This window comes from Leptodactylus fuscus, chromosome 1 (assembly GCF_031893055.1).
Source record: "Leptodactylus fuscus isolate aLepFus1 chromosome 1, aLepFus1.hap2, whole genome shotgun sequence".
NCBI classification, from domain to species: domain Eukaryota; kingdom Metazoa; phylum Chordata; class Amphibia; order Anura; family Leptodactylidae; genus Leptodactylus; species Leptodactylus fuscus.
This window is the reverse complement of record NC_134265.1, coordinates 13,147,335-13,168,771: the sequence shown is the minus strand read 5'-3', so window position 1 is coordinate 13,168,771 and position 21,437 is coordinate 13,147,335. Positions and strand designations below refer to the sequence as shown.

The window sequence follows — 21,437 nt, the reverse complement described above, 5'->3', positions numbered from 1 at the left end:
CAATTGGTCTCCCCAATCTAGCCTCTCACCCACTTCGGCTGCTTGACGGCATCCGGCCGCAGTGCACAGTTTCACTTCCTCAGCCCCATAAGACCCTCCCTTTTCGTTTGATTCCAGCGGTGGATGCCAACAATGGTAGGTGTTTCCTGCTCTGGCCAAACGGCTTCGAAAACGAGAAAGCAGCAGAGATGTTCTTCCTTCCTTCCATTGCATCCATAAGGCATGACGCGCAAGCAGGTTCCAGGGCCAGCATCCACGTCGCCTGGCTGCTGGGGGTCCACCACCTTGCGTTTAACATCCACGGCGTCAACTACTGGGGCCCACCCTGACTGGGGGTGCTCCCGTCCACTCACATCCACCTGGGTGGTTGTCACTAACACATAACAACAGTGTGATGAGCCGCCTGACTGGGAAAGCTGAAAAAACCCAAGTGTCTTCTGTTGGTGGTGGCTACCAGTCCCCATCCTGCCTGTGAGGAACCCCCAGGAGCTTGGCGCCTCATCGAAATCTCTTCTCTAACCGGTCTGACCATAAGTCTGCTCAATAGAGCCCAAGACAACCAAGACTTAACCATGAGCAGAGACTACGCGAGCCTGCAGGATGAACAGCCACCTGAAGAGGAGAGCTGACAGAGCCCAACAGCCTTCACAGGTGGTGGCTACCATGCCTCTCAGACATCGCGATGAGCAATACCTTCTCTCCTGATTATGTGGCCAGGGGAACCCAGTCCCCCTTCCCACCCACAGCAAACCCAGGAGTGCGGAACCTCGTTGAAATCTCTGCTCTCACCGGTTGCAATCGTCCATCCGCTCCTCAATCTTTTCTCTCCTCGCCTAGCTGCCGCTTTCTCACCCGGTCCTGCAATGCACTTTTCCCGAAGGTTCTCATTGCAGTCTATAGGACTGGCATGCGCATAGGTTCACCACTTGAGTTTGTCTAAGCCCATTCAACCAGGGTTGTTTCTGCCTCTTGGTTAGAAAGTCTTTCTATTTCCCTTGAGAAAATCTGTTTCCATCTTTTGGGGCTCCTAGCTGACCTTTGTAAGACATTGTAGGTTAGATGTGCATAGCTCAGAGTCCACAGCCTTTGGGCATTCAGTATTGAGGGCTGTAATATGAGAGGACCCTCCCTAAGCGGTCTGCTTGCTACATCCCCATATTGAGCTGCCTGTAGCACATAAGGGAGTTATCAATTATGTTATTAATCTTTTTACACGTAGTCAGTCCTAACAGCAGCACAAGCTCCCCCTCCTTAGAAGATTATTGTTTTTTCTTCATGACCAACACAGTGGGGTGGGGGGGGGGACGTTATCACTTAAGTAATTATGCAAACTAAAAATTCCGCCTGTCCTATCAACACACAAGGGCAGAAATACCCCATATTGTGCTGCTGTTAGGATTAAGGGAAAACAGATTAACATAATTGACGATTGTCCACTTGCTATATGGATCCATTATACAGAGGAACTCTGACACACTGACCGCACTTTCTTCTCTGGTTGTTGGAGGAGGTCATCCACTTGCCAATTATTACTGAACGACCAAGAAACAAATCCAACAGCAGGAGGCGCTATACACATGTATTTTAATGGTTACCTCATAAAATTTAAAAAAACCTATATTTGTGTGATAACCTCTTTCAGAGGTGCATAAGAATAATATTCACAATCTAGACAAGAAAATCCTTTTTCCTTCAAGTTTTTTGATGTGCACATAAAGATGAGTTGGTTATGATAAATCAGCTTCTTCCGGTTTGATTTCTAAGACTGGATTGACACTAACTATCCATTTTGTGGACTAGAGAACAACAGGTGTTGTTAATCCTCGTGTATTTACGCCTACCGTCCGTTTTTTTTTTCCACCAAGCAAAATATACATGACATTCCATCCATCCATAACATAATTTTCATGGATGAAGAGACATTGATAAAAAAAAACATGCGATGCCCTTTTTTTCCCCACACTACTTTTCTATCCATATGCTATTCGTGAAAAATATTGGACATCACATGGACTCATTGTAGTCTTTCACACCTATTGTTCTTCATGAATGAAAGGACATCGAGGAAAAAAAATTGAATGTGTGAATGACACCATTGAGTACAATGAGTCCATGTGATGTTAGATATTTTTCACAACTATCACATTGACAGAAAAGTAGTATGAAAAGACCGTTACAGACCACATTCAGAATATAAATATGGCTTCTCCCCTGTGTGATTTTTTTGATGTATAACAAGATTTCTTTTCTGAGTAAAATATTTCCCACATTCTGAACATGAATATGGCTTCTCCCCTGTGTGAGTTCTTTGATGTTTAACAAGATCTGATTTATCTGCAAAACCTTTCTCACATTCTGAACATGAATATGGCTTCTCTCCTGTGTGAGCTCTTTGGTGTAAAACAAGATCTGAGTTACGAGTAAAACATTTCCCACATTCTGAACATGAATATGGCTTCTCTTCTGTGTGAGTTCTCTGATGTACATCACTCCTTTGGTGACTTTTCTTCTCCTTAATAGAGATGAGCGAACAGTGTTCTATCGAACTCATGTTCCATCGGATATTAGGCTGTTCGGCATGTTCGAATCGAATCGAACACCGCGTGGTAAAGTGCGCCATTACTCGATTCCCCTCCCACCTTCCCTGGCGCCTTTTTTGCTCCAATAACAGCGCAGGGTAGGTGGGACAGGAACTACGACACCGGTGACGTTGAGAAAAGTAGGCAAAACCCATTGGCTGCCAAAAACATGTGACCTCTAATTTAAAAGAACAGCGCCGCCCAGGTTCGCGTCATTCTGAGCTTGCAATTCACCGAGGACGGAGGTTTCCGTCCAGCTAGCTAGGGCTTAGATTCTGGGTAGGCAGGGACAGGCTAGGATAGGAAGGAGAAGACAACCACAACAGCTCTTGTAAGAGCTAAATTCCAGGGAGAAGCTTGTCAGTGTAACGTGGCACTGACGGGCTCAATCGCCGCAACCCAGCTTTCCCAGGATCCTGAATGGAATACACTGTCAGTGTATTCCCGTATACCCGATATATACCCCCGATACCCGTTCCAACGGTGTGCCCCCCCACCTTCACCCCAGAAATACCCTGCAAGTCCCCTAGCAATAGAATTGGGGCTATATACACCCACTATTTTTGCTACTGCCATATAGTGCCATTGTCTGACTGGGAATTCAAAGAATATATTGGGGTTATAAATACCCTCATTTCTTGCTACTGGTATATAGTGCCATTGTCTGACTGGGAATTCAAAGAATATATTGGGGTTACGTGCACCCACAATTTTTACTACTGGTATACAGTGCCAGTTTCTGACTGGGAATTCAAAGAATATATTGGGGTTACAAATACCCTCATTTCTTGCTACTGCCATATAGTGCCAGTTTCTGACTGGGAATTCAAAGAATATATTGGGAATACAAATACCCTCATTTCTTGCTACTGGTATATAGTGCCAGTTTCTGACTGGTAATTCAAAGAATATATTGGGGTTACGTGCACCCACAATTTTTACTACTGGTATACAGTGCCATTGTCTGACTGGGAATTCAAAGAATATATTGGGAATACAAATACCCTCATTTCTTGCTACTGCCATATAGTGCCAGTTTCTGACTGGTAATTCAAAGAATATATTGGGGTTATAAATACCCTCATTTCTTGCTACTGGTATATAGTGCCATTGTCTGACTGGGAATTCAAAGAATATATTGGGGTTACGTGCACCCACAATTTTTACTACTGGTATACAGTGCCATTGTCTGACTGGGAATTCAAAGAATATATTGGGGTTATAAATACCCTCATTTCTTGCTACTGGTATACAGTGCCATTGTCTGACTGGGAATTCAAAGAATATATTGGGGTTACGTGCACCCACAATTTTTACTACTGGTATACAGTGCCAGTTTCTGACTGGGAATTCAAAGAATATATTGGGGTTACGTGCACCCACAATTTTTACTACTGGTATACAGTGCCATTGTCTGACTGGGAATTCAAAGAATATATTGGGGTTATAAATACCCTCATTTCTTGCTACTGCCATATAGTGCCAGTTTCTGACTGGTAATTCAAAGAATATATTGGGGTTATAAATACCCTCATTTCTTGCTACTGGTATATAGTGCCATTGTCTGACTGGGAATTCAAAGAATATATTGGGGTTACGTGCACCCACAATTTTTGCTACTGGTATATAGTGCCAATTTCTAACTGGGAATTCAAAATGCGCAAGGCTCCCGGAAAGGGACGTGGATGAGGCCGTGGGCGAGGTTGGGGGAATGGTTCTGGGGAGCAAGGTAGCAGTGAAGCCACAGGGCGTCCCGTGCCTACTCCTGTGGGGCAGCAAGCATTGCGCCACTCCACAGTGCCAGGGTTGCTTGCCACATTAACTAAACTGCAGGGTACAAACCTTAGTAGGCCCGAGAACCAGGAACAGGTCTTGCAATGGCTGTCAGAGAACGCTTACAGCACATTGTCCAGCAGCCAGTCAGACTCTGCCTCCTCTCCTCCTATTACCCAACAGTCTTGTCCTCCTTCCTCCCAAAATTCCCAAGCTTCACAGAACAATAACCCCAACTGTCCCTGCTCCCCAGAGCTGTTCTCCGCTCCTTTCATTGTCCCTCAACCTGCCTCTCCACGTCACGATTCCACGAACCTAACAGAGGAGCATCTGTGTCCAGATGCTCAAACACTAGAGTCTCCTCCATCTCCGTTCGATTTGGTGGTGGATGACCAGCAACCCACCCTCATCGACGATGATGTGACGCAGTTGCCGTCAGGGCATCCAGTTGACCGGCGCATTGTGCGGGAGGAGGAGATGAGACAGGAGTTGGAAGAGGAAGTGGTGGATGATGAGGACACTGACCCGACCTGGACAGGGGGGATGTCAAGCGGGGAAAGTAGTGTGGATGTTGAGGCAAGTGCAGCACCAAAAAGGGTAGCTAGAGGCAGAGGTCAGCAGCTTAGGCGAAGCCAGGCCACACCCGGAATCTCCCAAGATGTTCCAGTTCGTACCCAGCCCCGAAAAACTCCCACCTCGAGGGCACGTTTCTCGAAGGTGTGGAGTTTTTTCAAGGAATGCGCCGAGGACAGATATAGTGTTGTCTGCACAATTTGCCTCTCGAAATTGATTAGGGGCTCTGAGAAGAGCAACCTGTCCACCACTTCAATGCGCCGTCATTTGGAATCCAAGCACTGGAATCAGTGGCAGGCAGCAACGGCAGGACAAAGGCCGCCTGCCGTTCACGCCACTGCCACTGCCTCTGCCACTGCCTCTGCCTCTGCCACTGCCACTGCTGACTGTGCTGGCGATGCACTCCAGAGGACGAGCCAGGACACCACTTCATCTGCCTCCGCCACTTTGTTGACTTCTCCCTCATCCTCCCCTGTTCCTGTCTTATCTCCTTCTCCTGCACCATCAAAGGCACCATCAGGCGCTTCTTTACAACAACCCACCATCTCTCAGACATTGGAGCGGCGGCAGAAATACACTGCTAACCACCCACACGCGCAAGCCTTGAACGCCAACATCGCTAAACTGCTGGCCCAGGAGATGTTGGCGTTCCGGCTTGTTGAAACTCCCGCCTTCCTGGACCTGATGGCAACTGCGGCACCTCGCTATGCCGTCCCTAGCCGTCACTACTTCTCCCGGTGTGCCGTCCCCGCCTTGCACCAGCACGTGTCACTCAACATCAGGCGGGCCCTTAGTTCCGCGCTTTGCACAAAGGTCCACTTGACCACCGACGCGTGGACAAGTGCATGCGGACAGGGACGCTACATTTCACTGACGGCACACTGGGTGAATGTAGTTGAGGCTGGGACTGCTTCCCAAACTGGCCCGGTGTACCTCGTCTCCCCGCCTAACATTCCTGGCAGGGACACGAGAAGAACACCCCCCTCCTCCTCTACCGCCTCCTCCTCCGCCACCGCCTCCTCCTCCGCCACCGCCTCCTCCTCCGCTGTTAGATTGACCCCAGCTACGAGTTGGAAACGTTGCAGCACTGGCGTTGGTAGACGTCAGCAGGCTGTGCTGAAGCTGATCAGCTTGGGGGACAGACAGCACACTGCCTCCGAGGTGAGGGATGCCCTCCTCGATGAGACGGCAATATGGTTTGAGCCGCTGCACCTGGGCCCAGGCATGGTCGTTTGTGATAACGGCCGGAACCTGGTAGCAGCTCTGGAGCTTGCCGGACTCCAACATGTTCCATGCCTGGCCCACGTCTTCAACCTAGTGGTGCAATGTTTCCTAAAGAGCTACCCCAATGTTCCAGAGCTACTGGTGAAAGTGCGGCGCATGTGCGCCCACTTTCGCAAGTCGACAGTAGCCGCTGCTAGCTTAAAATCTCTCCAGCAACGCCTGCATGTGCCACAACACCGGCTTTTGTGCGACGTCCCCACACGCTGGAACTCAACGTTTCAGATGTTGAATAGAGTGGTTGAGCAGCAGAGACCTTTGATGGAATACCAGCTACAAAACCCTAGGGTGCCACAAAGTCAGCTGCCTCAGTTTCTCATCCATGAGTGGCCATGGATGAGAGACCTTTGTGACATCCTACGGGTGTTTGAGGAGTCCACAAGGAGGGTGAGCTCTGAGGATGCGATGGTGAGCCTTACAATCCCGCTCTTGTGTGTTCTGAGAGAATCCCTGATTGACATCAGGGATAACTCAGATCACACAGAGGAGTTAGGGATAGCATCCGATCCGTCACAGCTGGAGAGTAGGTCCACACATCTGTCCGCTTCACTGCGTTTAATGGAGGAGGAGGAGGAGGAGGAGGAAGAAGAGTTGTCCGATGATGTGATGGTGATACAGGAGGCTTCCGGGCAACTTCGAATCGTCCCATTGTTGCAGCGCGGATGGGTAGACATGGAGGATGAGGAGGAAATGGAGATTGAACTTTCCGGTGGGGCCAGAGGAGTCATGCCAACTAACACTGTGGCAGACATGGCTGAGTTCATGTTGGGGTGCTTTACAACCGACAAGCGTATTGTCAAAATCATGGAGGACAACCAGTACTGGATCTTTGCTATCCTTGACCCCCGGTATAAAAACAACATCTCGTCTTTTATTCCGGTAGAGGGGAGGGCCAATCGCATCAATGCTTGCCACAGGCAACTGGTGCAGAATATGATGGAGATGTTTCCAGCATGTGACGTTGGCGGCAGGGAGGACAGTTCCTCCAGTAGGCGACCAAGTTCTCACCGGTCCACACAAACGAGGGGCACACTGTCTAAGGTCTGGGACACCTTGATGGCACCCCCTCGCCAAAGTGCCGCCACAGAGGGTCCTAGTGTCACCAGGCGTGAGAAGTATAGGCGCATGTTGCGGGAATACCTTTCCGACCACAGCCCTGTCCTCTCCGACCCCTCTGCGCCCTACACGTATTGGGTGTCGAAGTTGGACCTGTGGCTTGAACTTGCCCTATATGCCTTGGAGGTGCTGTCCTGTCCTGCCACCAGCGTCCTATCTGAGAGGGTGTTCAGTGCAGCCGGTGGCATCATCACTGACAAGCGCACCCGTCTGTCAGCTGAGAGTGCCGACCGGCTCACTTTGATAAAAATGAACCACCACTGGATAGAGCCTTCATTTTTGTGCCCACCTGTGTAAAGCACCCCAACATGAAACTCCATGTCTGTACTCAACCTCTCCAATTCCTCCGCATCCTCATACTCATCCACCATAAGCGTTGCACAATTCTGCTAATACTAGGCTCCCTCCAACATGATTTCCCCCAACTCTGCTGGTTAGAGGCTCCCTCCACCCTGATTTCCACCAACTCTGCTGGTTAGAGGCTCCCTCCACCATGAATTTGCCCAAACTGGGCTGGTTAGAGGCTCCCTCCACCATGAATTGGTCCAAACTGGGGTTTTTAGAGGCTCCCTCCACCATGAATTTGCCAAAACTGGGCTGTTTAGAGGCTCCCTCCACCATGAATTGGTCCAAATTGGGGTTTTTAGAGGCTCCCTCCACCATGAATTTGCCCAAACTGGGCTGGTTAGAGGCTCCCTCCACCATGAATTGGTCCAAACTGGGCTGGTTAGAGGCTCCCTCCACCATGAATTGGTCCAAATTGGGGTTTTTAGAGGCTCCCTCCACCATGAATTGGTCCAAACTGGGCTGTTTAGAGGCTCCCTCCACCATGAATTGGTCCAAACTGGGGTTTTTAGAGGCTCCCTCCACCATGAATTGGTCCAAACTGGGCTGGTTAGAGGCTCCCTCCACCATGAATTGGTCCAAACTGGGTTTTTTAGAGGCTCCCTCCACCATGAATTGGTCCAAACTGGGGTTTTTAGAGGCTCCCTCCACCATGAATTGGTCCAAACTGGGGTTTTTAGAGGCTCCCTCCACCATGAATTGGTCCAAACTGGGGTTTTCAGAGGCTCCCTCCACCATGAATTTGCCCAAACTGGGCTGTTTAGAGGCTCCCTCCACCATGAATTGGTCCAAACTGGGTTTTTTAGAGGCTCCCTCCACCATGAATTGGTCCAAACTGGGTATTTTAGAGGCTCCCTCCACCATGAATTGGTCCAAACTGGGGTTTTTAGAGGCTCCCTCCACCATGAATTGGTCCAAACTGGGGTTTTTAGAGGCTCCCTCCACCATGAATTTGCCCAAACTGGGCTGTTTAGAGGCTCCCTCCACCATGAATTTGCCCAAACTGGGCTGTTTAGAGGCTCCCTCCACCATGAATTGGTCCAAACTGGGGTTTTTTAGAGGCTCCCTCCACCATGAATTTGCCCAAACTGGGCTGTTTAGAGGCTCCCTCCACCATGAATTGGTCCAAACTGGGGTTTTTAGAGGCTCCCTCCACCATGAATTGGTCCAAACTTGGGTTTTTAGAGGCTCCCTCCACCATGAATTGGTCCAAACTGGGCTGGTTAGAGGCTCCCTCCACCATGAATTTGCCCAAACTGGGCTGTTTAGAGGCTCCCTCCACCATGAATTGGTCCAAACTGGGCTGGTTAGAGGCTCCCTCCACCATGAATTGGTCCAAACTGGGTTTTTTAGAGGCTCCCTCCACCATGAATTGGTCCAAACTGGGGTTTTTAGAGGCTCCCTCCACCATGAATTGGTCCAAACTGGGGTTTTTAGAGGCTCCCTCCACCATGAATTGGTCCAAACTGGGGTTTTTAGAGGCTCCCTCCACCATGAATTGGTCCAAACTGGGGTTTTTAGAGGCTCCCTCCACCATGAATTTGCCCAAACTGGGCTGTTTAGAGGCTCCCTCCACCATGAATTGGTCCAAATTGGGGTTTTTAGAGGCTCCCTCCACCATGAATTTGCCCAAACTGGGCTGGTTAGAGGCTCCCTCCACCATGAATTGGTCCAAACTGGGCTGGTTAGAGGCTCCCTCCACCATGAATTGGTCCAAATTGGGGTTTTTAGAGGCTCCCTCCACCATGAATTGGTCCAAACTGGGCTGTTTAGAGGCTCCCTCCACCATGAATTAGTCCAAACTGGGGTTTTTAGAGGCTCCCTCCACCATGAATTGGTCCAAACTGGGCTGGTTAGAGGCTCCCTCCACCATGAATTGGTCCAAACTGGGTTTTTTAGAGGCTCCCTCCACCATGAATTGGTCCAAACTGGGGTTTTTAGAGGCTCCCTCCACCATGAATTTGCCCAAACTGGGCTGTTTAGAGGCTCCCTCCACCATGAATTGGTCCAAATTGGGGTTTTTAGAGGCTCCCTCCACCATGAATTTGCCCAAACTGGGCTGGTTAGAGGCTCCCTCCACCATGAATTGGTCCAAATTGGGCTGTTTAGAGGCTCCCTCCACCATGAATTTGCCCAAACTGGGCTGTTTAGAGGCTCCCTCCACCATGAATTGGTCCAAATTGGGGTTTTTAGAGGCTCCCGCCACCATGAATTGGTCCAAACTGGGCTGTTTAGAGGCTCCCTCCACCATGAATTGGTCCAAACTGGGGTTTTTAGAGGCTCCCTCCACCATGAATTGGTCCAAACTGGGCTGGTTAGAGGCTCCCTCCACCATGAATTGGTCCAAACTGGGTTTTTTAGAGGCTCCCTCCACCATGAATTGGTCCAAATTGGGGTTTTTAGAGGCTCCCTCCACCATGAATTTGTCCAAACTGGGCTGGTTAGAGGCTCCCTCCACCATGAATTGGTCCAAATTGGGCTGTTTAGAGGCTCCCTCCACCATGAATTTGCCCAAACTGGGCTGTTTAGAGGCTCCCTCCACCATGAATTGGTCCAAATTGGGGTTTTTAGAGGCTCCCTCCACCATGAATTGGTCCAAACTGGGCTGTTTAGAGGCTCCCTCCACCATGAATTGGTCCAAACTGGGGTTTTTAGAGGCTCCCTCCACCATGAATTGGTCCAAACTGGGCTGGTTAGAGGCTCCCTCCACCATGAATTGGTCCAAACTGGGTTTTTTAGAGGCTCCCTCCACCATGAATTGGTCCAAACTGGGGTTTTTAGAGGCTCCCTCCACCATGAATTGGTCCAAACTGGGGTTTTTAGAGGCTCCCTCCACCATGAATTGGTCCAAACTGGGGTTTTTAGAGGCTCCCTCCACCATGAATTTGCCCAAACTGGGCTGTTTAGAGGCTCCCTCCACCATGAATTGGTCCAAATTGGGGTTTTTAGAGGCTCCCTCCACCATGAATTGGTCCAAACTGGGGTTTTTAGAGGCTCCCTCCACCATGAATTGGTCCAAACTGGGCTGTTTAGAGGCTCCCTCCAGCATGAATTGGTCCAAACTGGGGTTTTTAGAGGCTCCCTCCACCATGAATTGGTCCAAACTGGGGTTTTTAGAGGCTCCCTCCACCATGAATTGGTCCAAACTGGGGTTTTTAGAGGCTCCCTCCACCATGAATTGGTCCAAACTGGGCTGGTTAGAGGCTCCCTCCACCATGAATTTGCCCAAACTGGGCTGGTTAGAGGCTCCCTCCACCATGAATTGGTCCAAACGGGGGTTTTTAGAGGCTCCCTCCACCATGAATTTGCCCAAACTGGGCTGTTTAGAGGCTCCCTCCACCATGAATTGGTCCAAACTGGGCTGTTTAGAGGCTCCCTCCACCATGAATTGGTCCAAACTGGGGTTTTTAGAGGCTCCCTCCACCATGAATTGGTCCAAACTGGGGTTTTTAGAGGCTCCCTCCACCATGAATTTGCCCAAACTCTGCTGGTTAGAGGCTCCCTCCACCATGAATTGGTCCAAACTGGGCTGGTTAGAGGCTCCCTCCACCATGAATTGGTCCAAACTGGGTTTTTTAGAGGCTCCCTCCACCATGAATTGGTCCAAACTGGGGTTTTTAGAGGCTCCCTCCACCATGAATTTGCCCAAACTGGGCTGTTTAGAGGCTCCCTCCACCATGAATTGGTCCAAATTGGGGTTTTTAGAGGCTCCCTCCACCATGAATTTGCCCAAACTGGGCTGGTTAGAGGCTCCCTCCACCATGAATTGGTCCAAATTGGGCTGTTTAGAGGCTCCCTCCACCATGAATCTGCCCAAACTGGGCTGTTTAGAGGCTCCCTCCACCATGAATTGGTCCAAATTGGGGTTTTTAGAGGCTCCCTCCACCATGAATTGGTCCAAACTGGGCTGTTTAGAGGCTCCCTCCACCATGAATTGGTCCAAACTGGGCTGGTTAGAGGCTCCCTCCACCATGAATTGGTCCAAACTGGGTTTTTTAGAGGCTCCCTCCACCATGAATTGGTCCAAACTGGGGTTTTTAGAGGCTCCCTCCACCATGAATTGGTCCAAACTGGGGTTTTTAGAGGCTCCCTCCACCATGAATTGGTCCAAACTGGGGTTTTTAGAGGCTCCCTCCACCATGAATTTGCCCAAACTGGGCTGTTTAGAGGCTCCCTCCACCATGAATTGGTCCAAATTGGGGTTTTTAGAGGCTCCCTCCACCATGAATTGGTCCAAACTGGGGTTTTTAGAGGCTCCCTCCACCATGAATTGGTCCAAACTGGGCTGTTTAGAGGCTCCCTCCAGCATGAATTGGTCCAAACTGGGGTTTTTAGAGGCTCCCTCCACCATGAATTGGTCCAAACTGGGGTTTTTAGAGGCTCCCTCCACCATGAATTGGTCCAAACTGGGGTTTTTAGAGGCTCCCTCCACCATGAATTGGTCCAAACTGGGCTGGTTAGAGGCTCCCTCCACCATGAATTTGCCCAAACTGGGCTGTTTAGAGGCTCCCTCCACCATGAATTGGTCCAAACGGGGGTTTTTAGAGGCTCCCTCCACCATGAATTTGCCCAAACTGGGCTGTTTAGAGGCTCCCTCCACCATGAATTGGTCCAAACTGGGCTGTTTAGAGGCTCCCTCCACCATGAATTGGTCCAAACTGGGGTTTTTAGAGGCTCCCTCCACCATGAATTGGTCCAAACGGGGGTTTTTAGAGGCTCCCTCCACCATGAATTTGCCCAAACTGGGCTGTTTAGAGGCTCCCTCCACCATGAATTGGTCCAAACTGGGCTGTTTAGAGGCTCCCTCCACCATGAATTGGTCCAAACTGGGGTTTTTAGAGGCTCCCTCCACCATGAATTTGCCCAAACTCTGCTGGTTAGAGGCTCAATCCACCCTGATTTTCAAAACAAATGTTGGTGCCAACCTCAACTTACTACAAGGGCCAAATTCACTGCTGGTGACAAGATCTACTCACTGCAAGTGCCAAATACACATGTTTCAAGGTGTTTTCCTACTGTCAGAGAGGTGGTATTGAGTGTGTAAAGTGTGTAGTTGTTAGGCTGTGATGTTGGGGTAATAGAGGGTCTTTGGTGTGTTAGATGCCCCCAGACATGCTTCCCCTGCTGTCCCAGTGTCATTCCAGAGGTGTTGGCATCATTTCCTGGGGTGTCATAGTGGACTTGGTGACCCTCCAGACACGGATTTGGGTTTCCCCCTTAACGAGTATATGTTCCCCATAGACTATAATGGGGTTCGAAACCCGTTCGAACACACGAACAGTGAGCGGCTGTTCGATTCGAATTTCGAACCTCGAAGATTTTAGTGTTCGCTCATCTCTACTCCTTAACAGTCTGTGATGAATCAGGAGATAGGACCTGTTTACCAGGATCATATGATATCTCTCTGCTGTGAAGGACTGAGGGTATATCTGGGGTAATGACATGTTCTTCATATGTATCTTGTCTAATACCATGATCCACTGCTTTACAATCTGTAGATATCAGATGTCCCTCTGAGCTCCTGTTACAGTCATCTGTGATAAAAAGGATCTTACTGTTTTTAAATTAATCTCAACAATTCAATTGATATTATATAACAATTCTATATAAATGTGACACTTCTAGGGTAAGTAACTGGTTGTGGCTGCCGTCACTAAACATGGTTGCCTTTCCCTGGTAGATCTCTTTGCTCAAATTACATTCAGCACATAAAAATTGCCATTTATACACCCAGATCAGTTTCTCTTTTTCTCAAAATTTGTTTAATTTCGGGTTCAAATGGTTCGAGTCCCTGATATGTTTTGGGTAAAAGAAGATCGATACGGAACCTATCTATAAAACATAGTATATGACGCTATCAGGGCCCATCATACCCATCATACATATAGGAATTTAAGTGCTATTAATACCCAGCACCACTCAGATACTCTAAAGCAGGGCCACACCTCTAATGAGGCATGGTGAGGCGGCAGTGGCCTCAGGCAGCAATCTGGAGGGGGCAGCAACCACGGCAATTAGATTTTTTATTTTTTTTCTAAACTTTCTGAAAACAATCTGAGTGGCCCTCTTCTGGTTTAGACCTCTCGCGTCTCAGTGCTCATCACGCCTCCTGCTCTGATATGCAGATGCTTTATTGCCGGGTGAATTGAACAGGCGACAGCAGTGGGAGCAGCGGCGAGTTCAGTGAGTAACATACGTTTTTCTTTGTTTTATAATAGACTGCTACCTGCTGGAGTATACAGAGCAGGTAGAGGCCTATTTACCTACCTCCCCGGGCCTGTTCATGACCACCCTTCACTTCAACTTCTGCTATAGGATGCGGAGGTCGGCTGTGAGCAAGCCCGAGCCCAGGCCGCGAACCCACTACTGCTATTATTATACTCAGGGGTCTTTTCAGTCCCTCGAGTATAATAATTGGAGCCCCAGGGGAGGTGAGGGAACATAATAAACAGTGTTACTCACCTCTCCAGGATCCAATGTTAATCCTAGCAGTTTTCGGCCTGTATGGTAATGTCCCAGACATCACGTGGTCTAGGACATTACCATACAGGCCCGAAGCCTGCATTAGCAATAACAACCTGTTACTGCTAGCACAGGCTTTGGGCCTGTATAGTAATGTCCCAGACTTGACAGGCCTGAAGCCTGCTAGGATACTGGGACAGTACCCTACAGGCCCAAACCCTGTGCTAGCAGTACCATACAGGCCACCTGAGACATTACCATACGGGCCTGAAGTCTGCTAGGATTAACATCGGATCCCGGACAAGTGAGTAAAACTTTTTATTATGTTCCCTCACCTCCCCTAGGTCTCTGATTATTATACTCAGGGGTCTGAAAAGAACCCTGAGTATAATAACACAGGTCTGCAAAGAAAATTTTTTCAAGAGCTGTTTTGGTTATTCTACGTAATCTTTCTGTTTTTTGGTATTCTGAATCCGAAAAAGACCTCCATTTTGTCACAGGACATCAGATTTCCTGACAATTTAGGTAACTATGTTAAATAAGGCAATACCTCAAAATAAGTGGAAATAGAGTTATAAAATTAATGTTTTATTACAATTTTTTCATGAATCAGGCTGACGGTGGCAAAAATCTAACAACAGTTTACTTCATTCTCCCCACTAAAAACCCAAACAGCTCAGTCGATTTCGGTATATACGTATATGGAGAGGTTTACAGGAAATGTGGCTGAACATTCAATCTACATCTTATGTGTCCGGCCACCATGGAGGAGGACAATCACCTTCAATAGCTCTCGGATCTATGAGCTCTTCATTTCAACGGCACATGTATCTGATTTCAATGGGGAGAGGGGATTAAATCGCTGCAAGACACGTCTAGTGGTAGCTTTTATCCAAGGGGGATGTGATGAAGAAGAAGTTGTCCTCATTCACATAGACATATTTCATTATTGTTGTTCTATTTCTACATCATATTATATATGTGCAGCGTGTTATCACCTATAGCGGTATCACATCTACATTCATGTATTACTTGTATTCAGCTGAAAAATTAGGACACACAATTGTAACAGTCAGGAATGAGGAGAATCTGAGACTGTTCTGTGGTATATTCAGTGGTGACTCCTCACCTGGGTGGTTCCCTGTAGGAATGTCCTCCTCCCACTCCTCATCACTAGAGATGAGCGAACAGTGTTCTATCGAACACATGTTCGATCGGATATCAGGGTGTTCGCCATGTTCGAATCGAATCGAACACCACGTGGTAAAGTGCGCCAAAATTCGATTCCCCTCCCACCTTCCCTGGCGCCTTTTTTGCACCAATAACAGCGCAGGGGAGGTGGGACAGGAACTACGACACCGGGGGCATTGAAAAAAAATTGGAAAAAGTCATTGACTGCCGAAATCAGGTGACCTCCATTTTAGACGAATAGTGGATTTCAAATCCGGGTCATATGAGAATGTGAACTTTGTGACTATGAGACAGGGATAGCTGTACAGGCAGGGATAGCTAGGGATAACCTTTATTTAGGGGGGAATGTTATTAAAAATAACTTTTTGGGGCTCTATCGGGTGTGTAATTGTGATTTTTGTGAGATAAACTTTTTCCCATAGGGATGCATTGGCCAGCGCTGATTGGCCGAATTCCGTACTCTGGCCAATCAGTGCTGGCCAATGCATTCTATTAGCTTGATGAAGCAGAGTGCGCACAAGGGTTCAAGCGCACCCTCGGATCTGATGTAGGAGAGCCGAGGGTGCACTTGAACCCTTGTGCACCCTCAGCTCTGCTACATCAGAGCCGAGGGTGCGCTTGAACCCTTGTGCACACTCTGCTTCATCAAGCTAATAGAATGCATTGGCCAGCGCTGATTGGCCAATGTATTCTATTAGCCTGATGAAGTAGAGCTGAATGTGTGTGCTAAGCACACACATTCAGCTCTACTTCATCGGGCTAATAGAATGCATTGGCCAGCGCTGATTGGCCAGAGTACGGAACTCGACCAATCAGCGCTGGCTCTGCTGGAGGAGGCGGAGTCTAAGATCGCTCCACACCAGTCTCCATTCAGGTCCGACCTTAGACTCCGCCTCCTCCAGCAGAGCCAGCGCTGATTGGCCGAATTCCGTACTCTGGCCAATCAGCACTGGCTAATGCATTGTATTGGCGTGATGAAGCAGTGCTGAATGTGTGTGCTTAGCACACACATTCAGCTCTACTTCATCGGGCTAATAGAATGCATTGGCCAATCAGCGCTGGCCAATGCATTCTATTAGCGTGAACTGAGTTTGCACAGGGGTTCTAGTGCACCCTCGGCTCTGCTACATCAGATTGCTACATCTGATGTAGCAGTGCCGAGTGTGCATCAGATGTGTAGTTGAGCAAAACTGACTCAGCACTGCTAAGTCTGCATTCGCATAGGAATGCATTGTCCAGCCTTCGGCCAATCAGCGCTGGCTCTGCCGGAGGAGGCGGAGTCTAAGGTCGGACCTGAATGGAGACTGGTGTGGAGCGATCTTAGACTCCGCCTCCTCCAGCAGAGCCAGCGCTGATTGGTCGAGTTCCGTACTCTGGCCAATCAGCACTGGCCAATGCATTTCTATGGGGAAAAGTTAGCTTGTGAAAATCGCAAACTGACAGGGATTTCCATGAAATAAAGTGACTTTTATGCCCCCAGACATGCTTCCGCTGCTGTCCCAGTGTCATTCCAGGGTGTTGGTATCATTTCCTGGGGTGTCATAGTGGACTTGGTGACCCTCCAGACACGAATTTGGGTTTCCCCCTTAACGAGTTTATGTTCCCCATAGACTATAATGGGGTTCGAAACCCATTCGAACACTCGAACAGTGAGCGGCTGTTCGAATCGAATTTCGAACCTCGAACATTTTAGTGTTCGCTCATCTCTAGTCATCACCACTCACATAGGGATCTTCTTCTATCTTTACGTCTATAGCATTAATATTGTTCAGCTCTTTATCCTGATAGAAAAGATGTCAAACAAATAAATTAAAAGTCAGGAGAACATTCTGGATGAGCAAAAGATTCGTCTGAGCCAAATAGCTAGAACAGGGTCCCGAACCACTGATCGTATCATAGCTGGATACTTCATGCTAGGCCACATAGCTATGGTAAAGTGTGAACTATCGGGAAGTGCAGCGTCCTGTAGCTGCTATGGACACCACACTACACGATAGTTTACACGTTACCATAGCTAAATGGCTTAACGCAAAGTATCCAGCCTCTTAGGATTCACCATGTCCGCTTAAATGCTTGTGTCACGCCTGCCTACCCTGCAGAGCACACTGTGAAGTTCGCCTATAACCCCGCTCCCATATGACCAAAGTGCCACCCTGCCTGCCGGGCCGTGGAAAAATGGTCTTGCTTGATGCCGGTCTCTGATGAAAAAAAGGTTGGGTACCACTGTCCTAGAACACGTAAATAAATTATAGATGACAGATCAAAGAGAACCTCAAGAATCTCTTATAAATGTATATCAAGAATGGCTCAGGTGGAGGAGATCAGATTCTACCAGACACATCCGGGGTTGTTTGTCTCAGGGAAAATAAAGGATCAGATCGGTAGAAATCCAACCTGATGGTTCCTTATTCCAACCAGCAGTCTCCATAGCCAGAAGATTGTGAGAAGATCCAGACAACATGTAATGTCTATGGTCAGCTTTATCCTCCATCTCCACCTCTCATTACACAAGTATAAACCATCTAATACTGCTGGAGAACCCAAGACTGACCACAAGGACTTCACAGCCCGTCTACACATCATAGGGAATATCTCCATCTACCTGATCATCCTGTGGAAGAAGAGGACTGGGACATCTCTCCGGTGTTGTCCTCTTACTGGATATACCTGTACAGGCTCGGACTGGCTCGCCGGGTAATCGGGGAATCCCCCGGTGGGCCCCCGAGCCCTGACTGAAAGTTTTGATTTTACCAATGCAGATGCATTGGTCGGGGCCCGATCGGGATGGCCAGGGGCCCCACCCAGGCTCCTGGCCAATGCATCGAAATCTCTTCTCTAACCGGTCTGACCATAAGTCTGCTCAATAGAGCCCAAGACAACCAAGACTTAACCATGAGCAGAGACTACGCGAGCCTGCAGGATGAACAGCCACCTGAAGAGGAGAGCTGACAGAGCCCAACAGCCTTCACAGGTGGTGGCTACCATGCCTCTCAGACATCGCGATGAGCAATACCTTCTCTCCTGATTATGTGGCCAGGGGAACCCAGTCCCCCTTCCCACCCACAGCAAACCCAGGAGTGCGGAACCTCGTTGAAATCTCTGCTCTCACCGGTTGCAATCGTCCATCCGCTCCTCAATCTTTTCTCTCCTCGCCTAGCTGCCGCTTTCTCACCCGGTCCTGCAATGCACTTTTCCCGAAGGTTCTCATTGCAGTCTATAGGACTGGCATGCGCATAGGTTCACCACTTGAGTTTGTCTAAGCCCATTCAACCAGGGTTGTTTCTGCCTCTTGGTTAGAAAGTCTTTCTATTTCCCTTGAGAAAATCTGTGTTTCCATCTTTTGGGGCTCCTAGCTGACCTTTGTAAGACATTGTAGGTTAGATGTGCATAGCTCAGAGTCCACAGCCTTTGGGCATTCAGTATTGAGGGCTGTAATATGAGAGGACCCTCCCTAAGCGGTCTGCTTGCTACATCCCCATATTGAGCTGCCTGTAGCACATAAGGGAGTTATCAATTATGTTATTAATCTTTTTACACGTAGTCAGTCCTAACAGCAGCACAAGCTCCCCCTCCTTAGAAGATTATTGTTTTTTCTTCATGACCAACACAGTGGGGTGGGGGGGGGGGACGTTATCACTTAAGTAATTATGCAAACTAAAAATTCCGCCTGTCCTATCAACACACAAGGGCAGAAATACCCCATATTGTGCTGCTGTTAGGATTAAGGGAAAACAGATTAACATAATTGACGATTGTCCACTTGCTATATGGATCCATTATACAGAGGAACTCTGACACACTGACCGCACTTTCTTCTCTGGTTGTTGGAGGAGGTCATCCACTTGCCAATTATTACTGAACGACCAAGAAACAAATCCAACAGCAGGAGGCGCTATACACATGTATTTTAATGGTTACCTCATAAAATTTAAAAAAACCTATATTTGTGTGATAACCTCTTTCAGAGGTGCATAAGAATAATATTCACAATCTAGACAAGAAAATCCTTTTTCCTTCAAGTTTTTTGATGTGCACATAAAGATGAGTTGGTTATGATAAATCAGCTTCTTCCGGTTTGATTTCTAAGACTGGATTGACACTAACTATCCATTTTGTGGACTAGAGAACAACAGGTGTTGTTAATCCTCGTGTATTTACGCCTACCGTCCGTTTTTTTTTTCCACCAAGCAAAATATACATGACATTCCATCCATCCATAACATAATTTTCATGGATGAAGAGACATTGATAAAAAAAAACATGCGATGCCCTTTTTTTCCCCACACTACTTTTCTATCCATATGCTATTCGTGAAAAATATTGGACATCACATGGACTCATTGTAGTCTTTCACACCTATTGTTCTTCATGAATGAAAGGACATCGAGGAAAAAAAATTGAATGTGTGAATGACACCATTGAGTACAATGAGTCCATGTGATGTTAGATATTTTTCACAACTATCACATTGACAGAAAAGTAGTATGAAAAGACCGTTACAGACCACATTCAGAATATAAATATGGCTTCTCTCCTGTGTGATTTTTTTGATGTATAACAAGATTTCTTTTCTGAGTAAAATATTTCCCACATTCTGAACATGAATATGGCTTCTCCCCTGTGTGAGTTCTTTGATGTTTAACAAGATCTGATTTATCTGCAAAACCTTTCTCACATTCTGAACATGAATATGGCTTCTCTCCTGTGTGAGCTCTTTGGTGTAAAACAAGATCTGAGTTACGAGTAAAACATTTCCCACATTCTGAACATGAATATGGCTTCTCTTCTGTGTGAGTTCTCTGATGTACATCACTCCTTTGGTGACTTTTCTTCTCCTTAATAGAGATGAGCGAACAGTGTTCTATCGAACTCATGTTCCATCGGATATTAGGCTGTTCGGCATGTTCGAATCGAATCGAACACCGCGTGGTAAAGTGCGCCATTACTCGATTCCCCTCCCACCTTCCCTGGCGCCTTTTTTGCTCCAATAACAGCGCAGGGTAGGTGGGACAGGAACTACGACACCGGTGACGTTGAGAAAAGTAGGCAAAACCCATTGGCTGCCAAAAACATGTGACCTCTAATTTAAAAGAACAGCGCCGCCCAGGTTCGCGTCATTCTGAGCTTGCAATTCACCGAGGACGGAGGTTTCCGTCCAGCTAGCTAGGGCTTAGATTCTGGGTAGGCAGGGACAGGCTAGGATAGGAAGGAGAAGACAACCACAACAGCTCTTGTAAGAGCTAAATTCCAGGGAGAAGCTTGTCAGTGTAACGTGGCACTGACGGGCTCAATCGCCGCAACCCAGCTTTCCCAGGATCCTGAATGGAATACACTGTCAGTGTATTCCCGTATACCCGATATATACCCCCGATACCCGTTCCAACGGTGTGCCCCCCCACCTTCACCCCAGAAATACCCTGCAAGTCCCCTAGCAATAGAATTGGGGCTATATACACCCACTATTTTTGCTACTGCCATATAGTGCCATTGTCTGACTGGGAATTCAAAGAATATATTGGGGTTATAAATACCCTCATTTCTTGCTACTGGTATATAGTGCCATTGTCTGACTGGGAATTCAAAGAATATATTGGGGTTACGTGCACCCACAATTTTTACTACTGGTATACAGTGCCAGTTTCTGACTGGGAATTCAAAGAATATATTGGGGTTACAAATACCCTCATTTCTTGCTACTGCCATATAGTGCCAGTTTCTGACTGGTAATTCAAAGAATATATTGGGGTTACGTGCACCCACAATTTTTACTACTGGTATACAGTGCCATTGTCTGACTGGGAATTCAAAGAATATATTGGGGTTATAAATACCCTCATTTCTTGCTACTGCCATATAGTGCCAGTTTCTGACTGGGAATTCAAAGAATATATTGGGGTTACGTGCACCCACAATTTTTACTACTGGTATACAGTGCCATTGTCTGACTGGGAATTCAAAGAATATATTGGGAATACAAATACCCTCATTTCTTGCTACTGCCATATAGTGCCAGTTTCTGACTGGTAATTCAAAGAATATATTGGGGTTACGTGCACCCACAATTTTTACTACTGGTATACAGTGCCATTGTCTGACTGGGAATTCAAAGAATATATT

The 21,437-nt window shown here is 47.7% G+C and overlaps 1 pseudogene; it reads right to left on the bottom strand.

Moving 5' to 3' along the window:
- Nucleotides 1-21,437, bottom strand: part of LOC142191103 (uncharacterized) — a 602,426-nt pseudogene that overhangs the window by 259,652 nt on the left and 321,337 nt on the right.